Here is a 20,107-nt window from a genome sequence, read left to right on the forward strand (position 1 = left end):
TTTTCACTCTCACATGAATCTGGCCCTCCCATGAACAGCCTTCTTATTTTCCTCTCCTTATGCTGTCTGCTCCACATCTGGTATCCGATACAAGGCAGACACAGCATGTTATCAACCGCAAGAAGAAAGACACATAAGGCCCCTAGAAATCTTGGATCTCATTTATGGTACTAGTGAAGGCATACGCTGGAGTATAAGAAAAGCTTTAGATGATTAAAAATGAAATGTAAGAATGTGTTGTCCTAGACAATTATGAAGGCAGAAAGGAGACCTTTTGTATGTTGCTGGCTACTGCTATCTCCAAGAACAGCTTGGAATAGCAGCAGGAACATTATGAAATTCAGAAGGACTGATTATGTAGGATTGATACAGTATTTGGTATGATTTCTTGTTCTAACAGATTTAATAATATACATTTGACATGGTCAAATATTCTAAATGACAGCAACACACTTGCTGTTTTGAGGCACACCTTCCTAAAAGAAATATTTTAAATAAATTCCACAGAAATAATCTAATCTGGAAAAATCTAGTTTTTAAAAAAATTTTTTTTTAAAGATTTTTTTGATTTTTAAGTAATCTCTACCCCCAATGTGGGGCTCAAAATTACAACCCTGCGGTCAAGCGTCACTCACTCTTCCGACTGAGCTAGCCAGGCGCCCCTAAAAATGGTTTTATTAGGACTGGGGCTAGCATCCTCTAGCATGTTTTGCTTTATACCTACTCCCTATCTGTTGTTATTTTTTTTCTCCTGCTTCCTCTCGGGTTGCTTTTTTCCACATTTCTATATCTCGCTGTTGTCCTTCGGCTCTTCTCTGGTTTATCCCAGCTTCTGCTCAGAGTTCTACACCCACAGCTCTGTGGAGCTTGGCAGAGGCTCTCAGGAGAAAAACGCAATGTGCTCCTTCTATAAGGACATCTGCGAGAAAGGAAGGACCAGGAATTTGAAGGAATTTGAAGTCTGTATGTGGCGTTTTCTTTCTTTCTTTCTTTTTTCTTTCTTTCTTCCTTTCTTTCTTTCTTTCTTTCTTTCTTTCTTTCTTTCTTTCTTCTTTCTTTCTCTTTCTTTCTTTCTTTTCTTCTTCTTTTTTTTTTTTTTTTTACTTCCCATGGACTCCCTATTGTCATTCCTTCGCTTTATAGGAGTTATCATCCTATTAAATTTTTTTCTTATTTAACATAAAATTTCTCATTGTTGTGGTAGTAACAGGGTATCAGACTCTTTTGGGTTTAGTCTTTGCAATCAACTTAAAATACTATCAGGTGAAAAAATAAAATCTATCTTTGGAAGCCTGACGATTTTTTAATTTGCCTGAAAAAATGTGCTCCAAGTCCCATGCATACTTCACATCTTCTGTCCATTCTTTCCTCTCCCTACATTTAGAATTACACTTTGAGAGAAATGGTTTAAGGACTGCCCAGTGCCAAAAGGCTTTTCTTGTAGTGGTGGCTCTCAGTGGGTTGATTTTGTCCCTACCGCCTGCCCTGAGACATTTGACAATATCTGGAGACATGTTTCATTGTCGAAACTGAAGAGGTTGGGGTACCTGGGTGGCTCAGGGTCCTGGGATCGAGTCCCACATCGGGCTCCCTGCTCAGCAGGGAGTCTGCTTCTCCCTCCCCCTCTGCCTACCGCTCCCCCTGCTTGTGCTCTCCGTCTCTGTCTCTGATAAATAAATAAATAAACAAACAAATAAATAAATAAATAAAATCTTAAAAAAGAGGCCAGCGATGCTGCTAAACACCCTCCAGTGACCCTGTCGCTCCCCGCTTTACCCACTGCTGCCAAACAAAGAACGATCAAGCCACAATGTCAACAGTGACGAGGTCGAGAAACCAACCGCGTTCTAGACCTTGGCTGGGCCCCGTTACAAGACTTGCTTGATCCATGGGCAGCAATAAGAAAATGTGTTTATGAGACCTGATGCTGAGTCACAGATGATAATTGTGTGAACTTTGGGAAAACTGGCTGTGCTTGTTAGACTTGATGGGTGTGTATGTGTCTCCCAGACACTTGGTGTGTTTGTAATGGAAAGTGAAATGGAGTCTCTTAAGCAAGGGTTGCGACGGCTGGAGCACAATCTATTTAAAGACAGTAGACAGCGGCAGCCCGGGCTCTGCCTTCAGTTGGTCACAGGGCTTGAGCAAGTCACCACTTGGGGCCTCCCTTCTCTTATCTGTCAAATAAGGATTTGAACTAGCTCGTTGCTTCCTGTTCCAAAACTGTATAATGAATGAAAAAATTACCTCACGGTTAAATGGAAATATTTAATATAATATAGACTGGGCATCTTCTTAATCTGTCGTTCCCTAAAATTTTTCTCATCAAAAACGAGAGTCATCTTTAAATATCTGTACTCAAGATATATTGTCTCAAATAAGCTTTATGTTCTAGGAAGACAGAGTACCCATTGGTGTTTAAATGTTGCCCCTTTGTGATGTGCTTCGTATAAAAAAATCTAGTTTGTCTAGCCACTTGTTTTACCACTTGCCTTGAAGAACTGTCATTGTCTTTCTACCAGAACTACCCCAAGCCGGCTGACCACTAAAGCTCTCTGGAAAAGACACTAGGGTAGAATCAGGTCTGAGGAGAGCCCCTGGGAATTGTGGCCTGTAATGACCTCAGGCTTTATCCTGCACCACACCCTTCTCTGAAAACTCCCTGGATCAATGGAGCATTGGTCTGACTCATCAGTGCCCAGAAGTTTATAAGCTCGAAAGAGGAAAAGAAAAGGAAACAGGATCAGACAGTTGCCGAATGCTCAGCATATACCACAGACTTGACAAATGCCATCTGATGTAATCATCACAAATACCTGACTAAGTGGATAATATTAACATCCCCGTACCTGATAAGAAACCAAAGCTCAGAAAAGCTGACTTATTTACAAGCTATAGAAAATCTGATTCAAGGGGACCTCAATAATAAAATTAATTTATGGGGTTGCATCGCTGAGAAGTCTAGAGGTCGATGTAGAGTTTGGTCCAAAGCCTTAAAATATATCACCATTGTCCCAGTTTCTATTTCTCCTTTGTGTCTTCTGAAGTGTTGGTTTTGGCTTTAGGCTACACTGTGCCTCCCAGAAGCCCTGGGCTCTCGCTGCAGGACCTCATACCTCATTGCTCGGGTAGACTGTGGTGCCCGTGCAAGCCCTGGGTTCACTCTCTCTCTGGCTCTTGTCAGGTCACATATTTCTTCCCAAACTAATCACTCAGTGTTGAGGAGGGTGAGCAGGTGCTGGGAAATGTTGGTCCATTCGGGCCCATTCCTAGGTGCTAGGTCAGAGCTACAAATTAGAAATTGATCGAATCTCTCAAAGGAACACCTGGGTACTACTGCAAGCAAAATTTGAAGGACTAGATACTCAGGTAGGAACTCAAAGTCCACCAGTGAGTTAGGAAATCATCAAAGTGCCTGGGGTTTCTCATACAAAAATAATTTTCTAAACAAATCTAAAACTAACTTGGAATTCAAGTACCAAACAAACAAAAAGATTATTGCCAGAATCTGGGTAACTGAGCTTTAATTCCCAATCATGTTCTAGAAAGTCTTGAGATTTTGTATTAGTAAGTTAGAGTTTATTATTTAGTGTTACTTTGAAGTTGGCCAAGATAAGACATAGAGACTACGCAACCTTTCCACTACGTACAATTTTTGTTCACTGCTTATCTTACTGGATACATTTCTCTCACTGATTGGTAGAAATCCCCATGAAAAGGTAACCAAAACAGATTGATTCCCTGCATCCAACCTTCTGAGCATCTTGGAATGGGGTCATAAGAAAGAATCTGAAAGATCTCTAGATCCGTCCCAGTATCTTTTTCCCTTACACATCTCCTCAGTTTCCGAAGATGACGCCCTTTGTTTTCAGCTTTGAGTTATTTCATTGTGATTAATATGACAATTTCTAAGGCTGTTTGAGTCAGTTCCATATGATTTAAAAATAATGAAGCCAACAATTTTAAAAGGAAGACTACATTATTGTTTCTATGAAAGAGATTTTTCTCCCCATAATAATAACATATAAACCTCTTTAATTAAGAGAATTCGCAAGGGCTGAGGGGGATTGAGCAGCAATCACTTACTCTGTAGAAACAAAAACCATGGAATGTGGACATTAAACTTGTTTGTCCCCAAGAAGTGAAGAGAACTCAATACAGTTTAATCTGAAATGGCAGCATTTACATGAGTTGGATGTTGCAGCATTTCTCTGTACGGACGGATATCGGGTCAAGAGAAAAAACAGGTTTCTGATCTATCATGTAACTATCAATATGCCCAAATAGTCTTTGATTACCAACAGTCCAGCTGGATGGAGAATGTATTCCCCGCTTTTTAAAAATTACTTGTTTTGCTAGGTCAGAAACCTAAGGCTGAACAAAATATTGTTTGTGAATAAATTAGCACAAAAATTTCAAATATTAATTTTTTGGTTTACCTCAGATTACCTTTAGACCACAGGGTAGAAATAATTTAAACACACACACACACACACACACACACACACACACACAGAAAACCTCCTTTATAACATTAGATTTTAAAACAGAAAACACCACAACACTGAAATGATAATCCTCTTCATGGACTTATGTAGAAGCACTTATTGTCTGTGGCAGAAGTCGGAGTTGGCCTCCAGCTGATCTGTCTTCTCTCACCCACGGTTCAGGACATCACGGTTTGAGTGACCAAGATGTAGATGGCATATTCAGAGAAGAGGGACTTTGGCGGTGAAAGGCCTCACGATGAGGTCATGTCCAGTCTAGATTTGTTGAAGGAACTTGGGTGTTTAATCTAGGAAATGGCCAGCCCTCATTTCTTTTTCCAAAGAACCAGAAGGTTAACTTGACCTAGCGAACTAAATGCCCTGTTCTCTAGCACCTCACAGAAAACCAGAAGCAATGAATGGAGGCTCCAGAGAGTGGCTAACTACGAAAATGATAGAGCCCCAAGTCGGAGGTTCAAATACTTGCTCTACCACATGCCAATTATAGGAGCTGGGCAAGATATTTACCACTCTGAGGCTCAGTTTCCCTGTGTGATAAGTAGGGAAAATAACAACTAACTAACAAGGTTATTATAATAATCAAATGAGTCAACAATGTTTGCAAAGTTCTCAGTGTAGCAACTGGTATTAAGGATTCAACAAACAGTGGTTGACTAGTTGCTTCATAAATCATCACACTGTTACTGTGATTTGTCAGAAGTCTCTAATGATAAAAACTCTTGCATTTGGAAGCACTTATTTCAGCTATCCCTAGAGAGATTCAAGTAGCTTCTTCTTCTTCTTCTTTTTTTTTTTTTTAAGATTTTATTTATTTATTTGACAGAGAGACACACAGCAAGAGAGGGAACACAAGCAGGGGGAGTGGGAGAGGGAGAAGCAGGCTTCCCACCGAGCCTGATGCGGGGCTCGATCCCAGGGTCCTGGGATCATGACCTGAGCCGCAGGCAGAAGCTTAATGACTGAGCCACCCAGGCGCCCCTCAAGTAGCTTCTTAAGGTATGAGGAATATGGGCTTGAAGTCACCTGGTCTGGATTTGAATTGCAGTTCTAACATTTACTAGCTCTGCTACCTTGGGCGAGGTATTTAATTTGTATGAGCCTCAGTTTTCTTATCTTAAATTATGATCATGACATCTCTTTCGTAAGACTGTTTTTTCCTGAGTAATAAATATAATCACCAAAACAAGAGTATAACTTTTTGAGCATGTACTCAGGGTCAGGCACTATTCTAAATGCTTTATATGCATTCATTTATTTAATCCTTTCAATAGAACTGGGAGGAGGTTGTTACGATTATTCCCATTTTATAGATGAGGAAACTGAGGCAAACAAAATGAAGGCATTTCCCCACGGTCACACGGTTCATAAGGGGTAGAGCAGGAATCATGAGCCTGAGATATCTGGCTCCAGGGACCATGAGCCCATGAGCATCCCCAGCACAGTGCTCGACCCTGAGCGTGCATTTGTTCCTTCCTTCCCCACGTGCTGGAGGATCACTTAGCTGCCGTAGCCATATGGTGAACAGGAAAACAAAAGAGTCCAACTTTCCAAGGGTAATAATTTGAGAGTCCAGACTCACCTTTCTTGGATGCCAATACATGAACTAGGGTCAGATCGCCAGTTAATGAAAGATCACTTTGAAAAGTACTAATGGGAAGAGGAAATCTAATGAATAAGTTCAAAACCTGAGCATAAGCCAATCCCTCAGTCTCCAGATACTATGGATAACATAAATAAATTAAAAGAAGCAAATATGGAGGGTATATTGAGCATGAAATAAATGGGTATGGAAATTCGACCTCCACCTCGGGCATGCAAGGCTGTGCCATTTAGAAGGGGCAGGAGGAGTGACATCTGGGTCCAGGGACACTGAGTGGAGGTGACAAAGAGCAAGATTGTGTGTGTGCGTGTGTGTGTGTGTTTACTCTCCCACACATATATGAACACACATGAATTCACACACACACACACGTATATACATAATTCCAGATTATACTCATAAAAACAATTTCAATAAATCATCTATCAGTTATTCCTTAACTAATTACTTAGACAAAGAGTTTCCCCAAGTCTTCGTGCAGAATACAGAGGAGAAAAAATAAAAAGTTTTGTAATTCTTCAGTTGGAATTTGACTCACAGCCAAATTAATTTCTCTTTGCAGTGTTTTCTCCCCCCCTTCCCTAAACAGTGCTTAGGAAATGATGAATATTTTTTTCACGAGAGCAAACACACGTATTTTGGTTCCCTAGATTCTATCATGGCGTAAATACCTAAAGGAGATATCAGTGTTGTGAAAACTCCGAAATAGCTGGAAGGCAGAAGTGCAGTGGGGAATTTTCCAGAATGCACTTGACAGCAAGTTGTGGCAGAATGGTGAGCAGGGAGTACAGGATGACATTTGGTAGTTCTCTAACTCTCAAGAGAAGAGAATGACTCAAGTGTTTCTAGAGAAGCAGAACAGCGTCTGTATCAGAATAAGAGAAGGGCAAAGTAAATAACTGTGCTTGTCTAAGACAAAGGCATAGAAATGACTTACTGTGAAGGAAAGGCCTTTATAAAACCGTAGTGGACTCGAAAGACTATTTTTAAAATTTCCTGTGAGTGCCAAATAATAATGAAAACATCTGTGCATCTTTTCCCAAACAACAGATAAATATAAAGTGAACAGAGAGTGGAGATTCTGTCTCCTGTACACTGGGAAGAGTTACTGTTCCAGTTGTATTTTTTCGCCTGCCAGTTGGAGGGACATAGATGCTTTGGGTGCCATCTAGTGGTTAGGTGAAGGAAGGCAACTAAAAGTTGGAATTTTTTAAAATTTCCTTCACAGGAAAAAAAAAAATGAGTATGACGTAACAGTTGAGTTTCAGGGATAAGGCATTAGTTTGAAACTTATTAAGGAAATCAACACTCATTGGTATAAGCAAGAATTTGGAGAAGGCAAGGACTTTTGCCTCTCAGTTTTTGCTCAATTGCCAGCACCTAGAATGACATCCGGCCGGCTGTATAAACTTGCCCTGAGCTGTTTGAAACAAAATGAATAAATGGAGACAAATATTACAGGATTTCAGAAACCATATATATCTTGTTCTGCATGGGTATTGCACCCACCTACGTTTTTTAAAGGGATGGTGCTACTTTTACAAATTGTTTTAGGTAACAAAGTTAGAATTCTTTGCATCAAAGCATTGTTATTGTGGATTCTTCAAAATCATGTTAGGGGTTCTTTGCAGAGTTGGAAATGGAATATCAGAAAATCTAGAATATTCAAGCTCTAAAATTCGTATTACTCAGCCTTATCTGCTAACTTCTTTCTTTCTTTCTTTCTTTCTTTTTCTTTCTTCTTTCTTTCATTTTGCACATTTTCACAGATAGAAGAAGGAGATCACATATGCATACGTTGTATCTCTCTGATGAGCTAGATGTCTTATTTATACATTAATTTATATAATCTTCACAAAGACAATTGGGTAGTTTTTAAAAAATAACAAGGCTCAGAGATTTAGCTTATATAGTCATAAAGTCCACCCAAGGTTTTTGGCTTGAAAGTGTATCATTTTGGTACCATCGCCTGCATCCAAGGAGTTGGTTTAGAGTTGGACATGTAACCCATTTTTGGCCAATGAGACAGAGAAGAGGTCTTCCAGAAAAGTTTCTTATCCTGCATAACAAGAAATATAAGAGAGAAATGCTTTCTTTTCTGCTTCTTGACATTGGTTTCTGAAGATGTGATGCCTGGAGTTGCTGCAGTCATCTTGTGGCCATGAGGGGAATGAGTTCACATATTAAGGAAGACAGAGTAAACAGATGGGAAGAGTGCTCGCTTCGGCAGCACATATACTAAACAGATGGGAAGATAGGTATATTTGACATTATGGGAGCTACTAAGCTAACCAACCCAGAGGCTGCTCTACCTTGAACTTCTTATTATATGGATAATAAAGAACCTCCTTTAGAAAGCCATTTAGAGATTATTTTTCTGTTACTTGCAGTTGAAAACATCTTAATTAAAACATATAAGTGGAATATAAGAGACAAATTATCAGAAATGGTTTGTTTAAACACTGTTAGAAGGGCGCCTGGGTGGCTCAGGCAGTTAAGCATCTGCCTTCTGCTCAGGTTCAGGTCATGATCCTGGGATCCCGGGATAGGATCTGATGACTGAGCCACATCAGGCTCCCTGCAGGTCGAGGAGGCTGCTTCTTCCTCTCCTCCCCACTCCCGCTCTTTCTTGCTCTCTCTGTCTCTCTCCCTCTCTCTCAAATAAGGAAATAAAATCTTTAAAAAAATAAACACTGTTAGAAAAGAGAATTAATATGAAAATGGGTCTTATTTTAGCGCATCAGAGAGATAATCCTGTATTTAAAAAAAACCAACAAATGGTGCATTGAAAAAAGTCTAACAAAATGTATTTGGTGATATTCAAATTGAGACAAGAAGGAGATAAATTCTGTACAGAGAACAATAAAAAAGACAAGAAAACAGAAACTCTGCTTACACTGCATGGGGCCACAGTTTAATAGACTGTTAAAAACTAACCTTTAATAGGGGCGCCTGGGTGGCTCAGTTGTTAAGCATCTGCCTTCGGTTCAGGTCATGATCCCAGGGTCCTGGGATCGAGCCCCGCATCGGGCTCCCTGCTCGGCGGGAAGCCTGTTTCTCCCTCTCCCACTCCCCCTGCTTGTGTTCCCTCTCTTGCTGTGTCTCTCTCTGTCAAATAAATAAATAAAATCTTAAAAAAACAACAACTAAGCTTTAATAACTTTCTCAAATGCTTTGTCATACAAATGGAAAAATAGGTAAGCCAAACTTTAGCACACAAGATCCATATTGTAATAAGCATGCTGCCTACTAAAAATGGTGCTCTCATATTTTCATACATCAACATAGATGTTAATCCAAAATCACTTTGTTTTTCCCATCTCAGGTTCCTGCCAAAAGTGAATTTTCCACACTGAATTACAAGTTTCAATTACTACATGTATTTCCCCCATAATTAAACAAATCTACTTTTTTAGCTCTCTACCTTCATTTTCTGGAAACCAAATCTAAGGAAGAAAAAAACTCCCCAAACCCAAACCAAGCACTTCCAATTGAAGTAAAAATTAAAAATGAAAATAGTTTATTAAAAGAAACTCAAATAAAAGATGAAAACATTTTCAAAGTTAATTGAGACATTGATTTTACAATTTACAAAAGTAAATTTACAATTACTTGGATTAAATTTCCATAACAAGACTTGAAAGTTATAGCTATTTGCATTTTATTCTGTCTCAGGTAACACACACACACACACACACACACACACACACAAAACAAAAGCAAAACAAAACAAACTGAAATGATAGTTTCTTTTAGGATAAGATTCTGAATCATTTCCTGTGAAATGATTTTTTTGGGTAAAAGATTTAAAGAGTAAACATTTTATTCCTCTCTTTGCCTTTCTTTAGCAGTTGTAACTGGGGGGAGGGTGGTAGGGAGAAACGGGGCACCATCAGTCACACCCTGACATCTTTCCCTACTTCCATTTGGTTATTAGAGCCATCTTGTTGTTCAGATGATCAACTTGCAATAAAATTGAATCTCTTATCTCAGGCTTAGGAGAGTATGGTTTACGGTTTGGTACGGCTTTGGAGGAGTCGTTCTGTTACCTTCCTACGTTTCAAATCAGATACTTTGCCACTATTTCACTGTGATCAATAATGTAATTTCAAGTCTGAAAGAATTTATGTGTAAAACCATCCTTATATCACAGCTCAGAGACATTCCCAGAATATTTTTTTATACAGACTTTGTTAGGCTATCACAATAAAATATGTGGCATTTTTCATTAACCTCATATAAACCTCTTTACAATTATGTCAGAAATAATAATAAGTTAAACGATCATTATTATACCTTCAGAAAATGCCTGTGAGATAGATGTATTATTATTCCCATTCTACAGATGGAGAAACTGAGGCTGAGTGGAAGAATAATTCCTGTGAGATCACACAGCTATCAAGTGGTAGAGTCCGGATTTGAACCCAGGCAGACTGAGTATAAAACTCTGGCAACAGCAAACTGTCTTAATTCCCTTGTTCTGGTGAGACAACAGTTATTTTAATTGGCTTGTTAAAATTATGTCAGAAAGGATCACTCATGCATTGCTGGTGGGAATGTAAAATGGCAAACGCCCTTGCCAACAGTTTAGTAATTTCTTATAAAACTAAACATGCAACCACCATATGGCCAGGCAATTGCACTCTTGGGCATGTAGCCCAGAGACATGAAAACTTGTGTTCATGCAAAAACCTTTCTACAAATGTGTTCACAGTGGCTTTATTTCTAATAGCCCTGAACTGGAACAATGCACGGGCCCTTCAGCAGGTAAATGGGTAGGCAGACAGTGGTGCAGCCATGCCCTGGAATACTACTCAGCAGTCAAAAAGAACGGACTGTTGATATACACAACAACTTGCGTGTGTCTCCAGGAAATTATGCTGAGTGGAGAAAGCCATTCCTAAAAGGTGAGGGACAGATTTTAGTTGTATTACATTTTTGAAATGACAAAAATCACGCAGAGCAGATTTGTGGTCATCCGTGCTGTGGGATAGGGTAACTGGGTGAGGAGGCAGGAGATGTGGTCACAAAGGGTAAGACCAATGATCCTTGTGGTGAGAGAGGTATTTTGTCTCATCGCTACAGTGGTAGATACACAAATCTATGCAGGTGATAAAATTACATAGAACGAAATAGGCACACACACACAGCTATATGTAAAACTGGATAAATTTGGGTAAGATCTGTGAATGGCAGGGGCTCCTGGGTGGCTCAGTCAGTTAAGCCTCCGAGATTCTTGGTTTGGGCTCAGATAGAGTCCTGGGCCAGGCTCCATGCTCAGTGGGGAGTCTGCTTGAAGATTCTCTCCCTCTGCCCCTCCCCCACCCCCAAATAAATAAATACATCTTAAAAAAAAAAAAGATCCATGGATTGCATCAGGATCCATATCCGCTTTTGATATCGTAGTGTATTTTTGTAGGATATCATTGGAGGAACACAGGGATCTCTGTGTTATTTTTTATATCTACATGTGAATCTATAATTATCTCAAAATAAAAAGTATAATTAAAAATTATTGGAGATAATCCTATTATCTTAATTAGAATTATTTTTCCCATGTCCGTAAGAAAAGTGAATTAAAAATTTTATAGGGTGTAATTTTGGCCACAAAGTAAGATATAAAAATAAGGGTTCATTCGGCAAATGAAGCAGCCAGGCTTCATTGCTGCATTGCTTTTATTGTTAGTGGTTCATCCACTAACATCTTTGTGCTATATGGACATGCATTATACAGTAGTGTTTTTTTTTGAAGTGTGAAAAGAAATCCCTTAACGGTACAGCTTTCCTCTTGCATTAATTCATTATCTGAGCCTGGGCATATATGTCTGTTTTTCATTTTCTTTGTGTGACTTTTGTCAAAGACATAGATTTTTAAATGTAAATCGATTTTGTCAATGCCCACTGATTTTAAAGATAGAATTCAAGTCATTTATTTTTCTTCAAAAAATGGCATAATAGTTTTTCTCACCTTTGATTTGAGCAGGGTGGAGGGGAAGTATCCTTGAAAAAAATTGCTTTTAAAGTCCACTTTCTTCACACATAGTACTAATGAATCAAGGCAGTTTACGTTACACAGCTTCTGGTTTGGGCTGTCATCTTCTTCACTCCCTCTCGCTCCAAATTCCCCAGCTTCTGCCCCCCTGCCACTTTTGTTCAACCCGTGCCCGTTATTATTGGTGTTGATATAATATACCCAAGCGAGATTTGCCTTTATGGTTACCATGGAGATGCTGCTTATTAATAAAAGTCTTTCTTCCGAAAGCAATTGTGATGTGATGCATTCACTCAGGTCTGTAAGCAAGTTTTCTGCATTCTGAAATGACATATTTAATAAAGAACTGGCTCTGAAAAATTAACCTTTGACATTTACTGTCCCCTTCAGTGAACTTGTCTTGTTTCACAAGAGGTGCACTATTTTTCCCAAAGTTGTGACTACATCCTTCTGGCCATAGGGAACTAAATATAATAAATAAAGCAGGCAGTAACGCTCTTCCTTATACCACCCTCCTCCTCCCCATTAAAAAATTTGTGACAGTTATTTACATGTCTCCCTGCTGTATTCTCCAATCACAATTATGGCTGGCTATACTTTGTAAATTTATCAAATACCATGGCACTTACAGTTGGCGTGATCTAGTTGAGAAATTTATTGCAGATTGTCTTTTATCTTATATCATGTGTTATATCACTTCCACTGACTATGGATGAATCAAAGGCAACATCATCCTGTCCTGTGCTAATTTTATATTCCTCTCTTCCTTCCCTCTTCCTTGCCTTACTAACTTAGGGATGGACAGCCAATCACTCAGTTGGCCAATGTTTATTAAGCTCCTACTGTATGCCTAGTACGTTCTAGGAACTGGAGATGCAGCAGTGAATAAGACAAGTTTCTAGATTTTAATTACATTTGGAGAAAACTCAACTTGCTTTGGACATAAATGCCACCAAAACTGTTTTGTTCACCACTGAGACCCTTTTATTCCTCATACTCTAAACACGTAAAAATAACAGTTATAATATAAAGAAAAAAGTTAAAAAATATAGCATTGCTCAAAAGCAATATTAGTAACTTTGATGGAAAAGTAGTGGGGTGGAAGTGGGCCTCTTTTTAAAAAAATTTTTTTATTTAAATTCATTTTAATTAACATATAGTGTATTATTATTTTCAGAGGTAGAATTTAGTGATTCATCAGTTGCATATAACACCTAGTGCCCACTTCATCAAGTGCCCTCCGTAATGCCCATCACCCAGTTACCCTATCCCTCCACCCACCTCCCTTCAGCAACCTTCAAGTTTGTTTCCTATAGTTAAGAGGTTTCCCTCCCTCTCTGTTTTTGTCTTATTTTATTTTTCCTTCCCTTCCCCTATGTTCATCTGTTTTGTTTCTTAAATTCCACATATGAGTGACATCATATGGTATTTGTCTTTCTCTGACCGACTTATTTCACTTAGCATAATGTCCTCTAGTTCTATCCATGTCATTGCAAATGGCAAGATTTCATTCTTTTTGATGGCTGCACATATTTCATTGTTTGTGTGTGTGTGTATATATATATATACCACCTCTTTCTCCATTCATCTGTCAATGGACATCTGGACTCTTTCCATATTTTGGCTATTGTGGACTTTGCTGCTGTAAACATTGGGGTACAGGTGCCTTTTTGAATCACTGTGTTCATATCCTTTGGATAAATATCTAGTAGTGCCATTGCTGGGTCTATTTTTACCTTTTTAAGGAGCCTCCATACTGTTTTCCAGAGTGGCTGCCACAGTTTGCATTTCCACCAACAGTGTAAGAGGGCTCCCCTTTCTCCATATCCTCTTAAGCTCTGGAAATAAAAGCTAGAGAATGGCTATAATTTTAGCTCCTACAGTGTGAGAAGAGTGGAGGACCAGAACCTGACCATTGCCTGAAATAAAGGCCTGGGTTTAAGGGCACCCCAGCCCATGAAACGAAGAGAAAAACAGTTTTTGACCAACTGTAACTGGGATTATGGTTTATATAAAGTTACTTACCTAGGATGAAGGGGAAAGCAAAAATTGCCTAGCACCCAGGACTTATGCTAACCTGTGCATTGGTATAGTGCCTGGATCTGTATTTGTTCTAATATCATCCCTGGGTAAGCTCAGAATCACCTATGCATGACCTTGTTCTAGACTGGAGCTCCCAGTGGTCTAGGTGGTGCATCAGTGGGAGAGGTAAATATTTGGAGAGAGCATAAGAAAACAAGCAAAGAACCTGGGAGGGAAAACAACCTCCCATGAAAATGAGCTTGAAAACCAAAATTCCGAAGTACATCAGAAATATTATAGCTGAAAAGATAACCGAAAATTTTAAAGATTGGGATATATAATCACTCTGGTTGAAATGAAAATAACGGAGCAATCTGAAAAATTAAAGCAAGCATGTTTAAGATTTTAACAAGATTCTTCAGAGAGAGAAAAGAAAACATAACAATCCTAAGAATATAAAGATTATGAAAAACAAAAGCAGTAACGTATGAAACAGAATCAATAAAAACCTCCAAATGAAAAATATTATTATTATAGAGAAAATAACAGGAGGAACTCAAGACTAAATGCAGTTGAAAAAAATTCTTATTTTATTTATTGTTTATTTTTTTAAGATTTATTTATTTGAGGGGGGTGTGAGCATGTGAGTGGGGGGAGGGGCAGAAGGAGAGAATCTCAAGCAGATGCCACACTGAGTGTGGAGCCCCACGTGGGGTTTGATCTCACAACTCATGAGATCATGGCCTGAGTAGAAACCAAGAGTCTGGTGCTCAACCGACTGATCCACCCAGGCACCCCTGGAAAGACACAGGACTGAAAAGAATAAAATTTCATCTTGAAATACTGTATAAATACTTAGCAGGATATATTTAAACATTGATTATGTATTCCAACGAGATTTCCCCAAATAAGCCTTTGTCCATTGTGAAAATGTGAACTTTAAAGGATGTTGATGAAACGGTGAATTGTGTACTTACAGAATTTAATTTTTTTTAAAGATTTTATTTATTTGACAGAGAGAGACACAGCGAGAGAGGGAACACAAGCAGGGGGAGTGGGAGAGGGAGAAGCAGGCTTCCCGCAGAGCAGGGAGCCTGATGTGGGGCTCGATCCCAGGACCCTGGGATCATGACCTGAGCCGAAGGCAGACGCTTAACGACTGAGCCACCCAGCACCCCCAGAATTTAAGTTTTTACTTTATTTACACATACACTTAAATTTCGTATTATCTAAACACAGTAATTTAGAAATATTGCTTTTTTCTCCAGCCACACTTAAAAAGTGTCGCTTGTATCTCGGTTGTTTTGAGATGCAGCGTTATGTGATTGTATGTGCGATGTTGGCACTGGATGCCCCCATTCACAGACGTTAGTACAGTTTTATTTTAATTTTTATTCTTCTGGGTTGATATTCCTAATCCTCATAATGCAAGAATCATTATTGTTTTTTAAAGTGATCTTTAAAGGCCATATTTCTAATGGCCTCCAAACCTAGCAAACATAAAGTCAACCCAGGAATGAATACTGAAAGTGTTCATCTTCTTGCCTTTTTTTATACTAATTTTAACATATGATCTTTGTAAACACCAAAACTAGCATTAATTGTAGAAAAAGCATTGCAGGGTAGTTTCTGGCTGTGTTGTCGTAAGCAGTATTTTATGGCTTATGGAAGTGATCCATAATACCAGAGATTGTGTAAGGACCCAAATGTATGTGGTTATTTCTTTTCTATAATTTTTTTTTGGAAAACTGTACCTTATATTTATGTTATATAGGGCTTCTAATGACCCCTTATTACATATCAGGTATTAGTGCTGGGTGTGATAGCAGGAAACAAGACAGATAATTGTCCTAATCTCCTGGAGTCCACATTCTACTTTGATGATATAGATAATAAGCAAACAAGTAAGAAAATATCAGGTAGTGATGAATACTATATACAATTAAAAATAATTTCAAGAAATTGGATGAAGCTTATGGGGAATCTAGAGGGTTTCCAAGGAATCTATCAGTTCGAAGGGCCTGTGAGACCAGGCCAAACTTAAGTGTTATTTTCAGACCAACCTAGGTCTAGAATTCCTATTTCCCAAATCTAAATCCAGTAATTTATCTTTATACCATTGGCCTTTTTAAAGTTTAACATTTTTTTGAGTATAGTTGACACGCAGTGTTACATTAGTTTCAGGTGTACAACATGGTGATTTGACAAGTTTATGCATTATGCTGTGCTCACCTCAGGCGCAGCTCCCATCCGCCACCAGACGGCGCTATTACAGTATCATCCGCATCATTGACCATATTCCTTCTGTTGTGCCTTTTATTCCCATGATTTACTAATCCCATAACTGGAAGCCTGAATCTCTCACTCCTCTTCACCCATTTTGCCCAACCCCCCACTGTCTTCCCCTCTGTGACCATCAGTTTGTTCTCTGTATTTATAGATCTGATTCTGCTTTTTGATTGTTCATTCATGTGTTTTTTGTTTGTTTAGGTTTCACTTATGAGTAGAATCATATGGTATTTGTCTTTCTCAGTCTGACTTATTTCACTTAGCATGATACCTTTTAGGTCCATGTTGACCTCACATAAAAAAATACATGATATTGAAAAAGTAGGAGGAAGGAAATTGGAAAAGTGTAGAAAATCAAAAGTAAACAACAAAATAAAACATCTCTGATTTACTGACAGGCAGAAATAAATAATTGTGTATACATGCATGAGTCTTAGTCCTGTTAGGATGTTTAGGCCACTTCCAACCTGCCTAATGGGGATATATGTACTATTACTTTTGCTTGCCCGCCTTTCTCTTTCTTTCTCTTTCTTTCTTTCTTTCTTTCCTTCTTTCTTTCTTTCTTTCTTTCTTTCTTTCTTTCTTTCTTTCTTTCTTCCTTCCTTCCTTCCTTCTTTCTTTCTTTCTTTCTTTCTTTCTTTCTTTCTTTCTTTTCTTTCTTTCTTCCTTCCTTCCTTTTCTTTCTTCCTTCCTTCCTTTTCTTTCTTTCTTCCTTCTTTCTTTCTCTTTCTTCCTTCCTTCCTTCCTTTCTTCCTTTCTTTCCTCCTTCCTTCCTTCCTTCTTTCTTTCTTTCTTTCTTTCTTTCTTCTTTCTAAATTTCTGTAATGTCTAAATCAAGCATGTATTACTTGTGTAATCTGGAAAAAACCTACATTATTTTAAATTGGATGTTATATGCAACTAATGAATCATTGAACACTATATCAAAGACTAATGATGTACTATATGTTGGCTAACTGAACATAATAAAAAAAATAAAGAACTGACTTCCAAAAGAAAATTAAATCGGGACTATTAGCTTTCACTTAGTATTTCAGACTTTTTTTCTCTTCTATTTGAAGTCATTGCAGTGATATTTTTAAACCTTAAATCTGAAACTTCTTATTAATACATTCTAATGGATATGGTACTTTGCTGATTTTGTTTATCTCATATGTAATAATATGAGAATATATTGAACATAATTCAAAAATACTGATTTAAATGGCTTCTAAAAAAAAAGATGGTTTGCTTATCTGCAAAAGTTTCCTAAAAGAGTAAAGTATATTCTCTTCATTACTTTCAGTTGAGGAAAACCCAATCCATTTATCACCAGTTATTATCTTATGGCATATTTTATCAGGTTAATTTCAGTATGTTAAATTATTTATGTCATGAGAAAATACCTTGATCTTGGAAAGAGATAGCCATGCCTTCCTGAAACTCATTTAATGTGGAAAATATAGATTCTTCTAACTACATGCCTTTGAGTACCTGAAGAAATCCAATAGAAAATATGGCTAGATAATAGATTCATAATCATCCCAGACGAAAATCTTTGCCTTACTTCCCTATGCTCACATCATCCTGTTTCAGGTAATAGAGATACTCATAGTAACTTCGATGTTTTATGAAGTTGGAGGATGTTTGCTTGCACAGTTGTTCTGACATAACTGATATTGATTCATTAACTTCTTAATTTCTCGAATGCAAGCAACTCACATAATGTTTTAGAATTGTCATTTCCCCCCCTATACTGTGACTCTGGAAAGACACATGTGTATTATATCCCTGAACTCTAATTTCATTTGTCTTGGTACACTGTAGACTTCCATGTATTTACATTTGGTAGAATTGTTAAGGAATTTTAAAAATTTCTCACAATACTTCCAGTAAAATTTTACTTTGTAATCAAATGTGCCTTTTAAAAGTATATAAAATTAAAAGGGTGAAATAGTAGCTTCCTTTTAGCTCTAAAAGTACATAATTCAGTAAAATAATCTTTTGAAGTTTTTGAAAATGTTTTTTTCTAAGCTGGAATATCAGACTGCGTTAACATCAAACAACTGATAGAGGTTTTTAATTGCTTTTGAAAAGTATAGCATTACATCATCCAAGTATACTAATAAGGATATATTATAAAGGGGTTTTATGATATGTATTTCCCTGAAGATGAGTGATGTTGAGCATCTTTTCATGTGTCTGTCTGTCTTCTTTGGAAAAATGTCTATTCATGTCTTCTGCCCATTTTTAAATTGAGTTTTTTATTTTTGGTGTTGGGTTGTATAACTTACTGGATATTAACCCCTGCAAACTGGTGCAGCCACTGTGGAAAATATTATGAAGTTTCCTCAAAAAAATTAAAAATAGAATTACCATATGATCCAGATATATGCACCCTTATGTTTATTGCAGCATTATCTACAATAGCCAAAATATGGAAGCAACCCAAGTGTCCATCCATAAATGATAAAGAAGGGGTGGTACACACACACACACACACACGCACGCACACACAATGGAATATTACTCAACCATAAAAAGACTGAGGTCTTGACATTTGCAACAACATGGATGGAGCTAGAGGGTATAATGCTAAGTGAAATAAGTCAGAGAAAGACAAATACCATATGATCTCACTCATATGTGGAATTTAAGAAACTAAACAAAGAGAAAAGATAACAACAACAACAACAACAACAGACCCTTAAACAGAGAATAAACTGATAGTTACCAGAGGGGAGGTGGGTGGGGGACGAGTGAAATAGGTGATGGAGATTAAGAGTATACTTACCGTGATGAACACTGAGTAATGTAGAGATGTGTTGAATCACTACGTTGTATACCTGAAACTAATATAACACTATATTAATTATATTTGAGTTAAAAAATAAGTAAATAAAAATTTAAAAAATAAAGAGGTTTTATGGAAAAATGTCTAACCAACAGCTTACATCATGACAAGTCTTGAAGGCATACACACACACACACACACACACACATACACACACACACACACCTGTTGTGTGCTGCCTGGAGCAGGTCCCAGCAGCTGCTGGGGTGGGTGGGATAAGACAGCTGAAGTAGCCTTTCTGTCTCATGGGACAGCTGGTGGTAGAAGGGGGCATGTTGGCAATGATGCAAGTGAAGAATCCAGTTTTTTCTGCCAAGTTTTGCCTGAAAATGGTGGCAAGGACACCAAATATGCCTCACTTGAACTTCATGAAAAGGCCAATATGGGGAGAGAGCCCCTGAAGCCTGAGTTAGGACTAAGGTGAGGCAAATGGGGTAGGTAGGATGCACAATTCAAGGTGGCACTCACTAAACATGCTGAGTGCACCTGCACGACCTTGAGAGTGAATTCCACCTTAAATTTCGTGCCTTGCTTGTCTCACCCTATTCCTGCCAACTTTGTTCTGCAATGTTTGGTGTCTCTATGTTAAAAGCCACCTATGACCAGGTTTAAGTCCATTGACAAGAAAATCCCAGTGAGGTGGCAAGTGTCGTTTTCTTCCATTGATGCGTCTGGGAGGTATTTGATAATGGACTTAAAATAAGAGCTGAGCCGAGAATTCTGAGTATCAAGGCTCTTCTAGGTTAACTACAGTACGTTTTAAAACTATATTTGATCTACACGCATGCTCATCCACATGAAAAAAGGAGAAATGTCTTACTTAATCAAACGGTATAGTCTACCCTCGTTTGTTCTTTGTTCTG

General features: G+C 38.1%; 1 long non-coding RNA gene across 2 annotated transcripts in view; it reads left to right on the plus strand.

Annotated features, from left to right (window-relative positions):
• The window catches only part of LOC144379924 (uncharacterized), a 107,226-nt gene that overhangs the window by 60,493 nt on the left and 26,626 nt on the right, over positions 1-20,107 (plus strand). Inside the window, exon 5 of one of the 2 annotated variants that reach the window (XR_013443461.1) lies at positions 10,454-10,586. The exons of the other annotated variant lie outside the window; for it this stretch is intronic. This is a non-coding gene — a long non-coding RNA (uncharacterized LOC144379924). Of the gene's footprint in view, positions 1-10,453; positions 10,587-20,107 lie in introns of those variants that run through there. 2 annotated transcript variants of the gene reach the window in all.

This window comes from Halichoerus grypus, chromosome 1 (assembly GCF_964656455.1).
Source record: "Halichoerus grypus chromosome 1, mHalGry1.hap1.1, whole genome shotgun sequence".
NCBI classification, from domain to species: Eukaryota; Metazoa; Chordata; class Mammalia; order Carnivora; family Phocidae; genus Halichoerus; species Halichoerus grypus.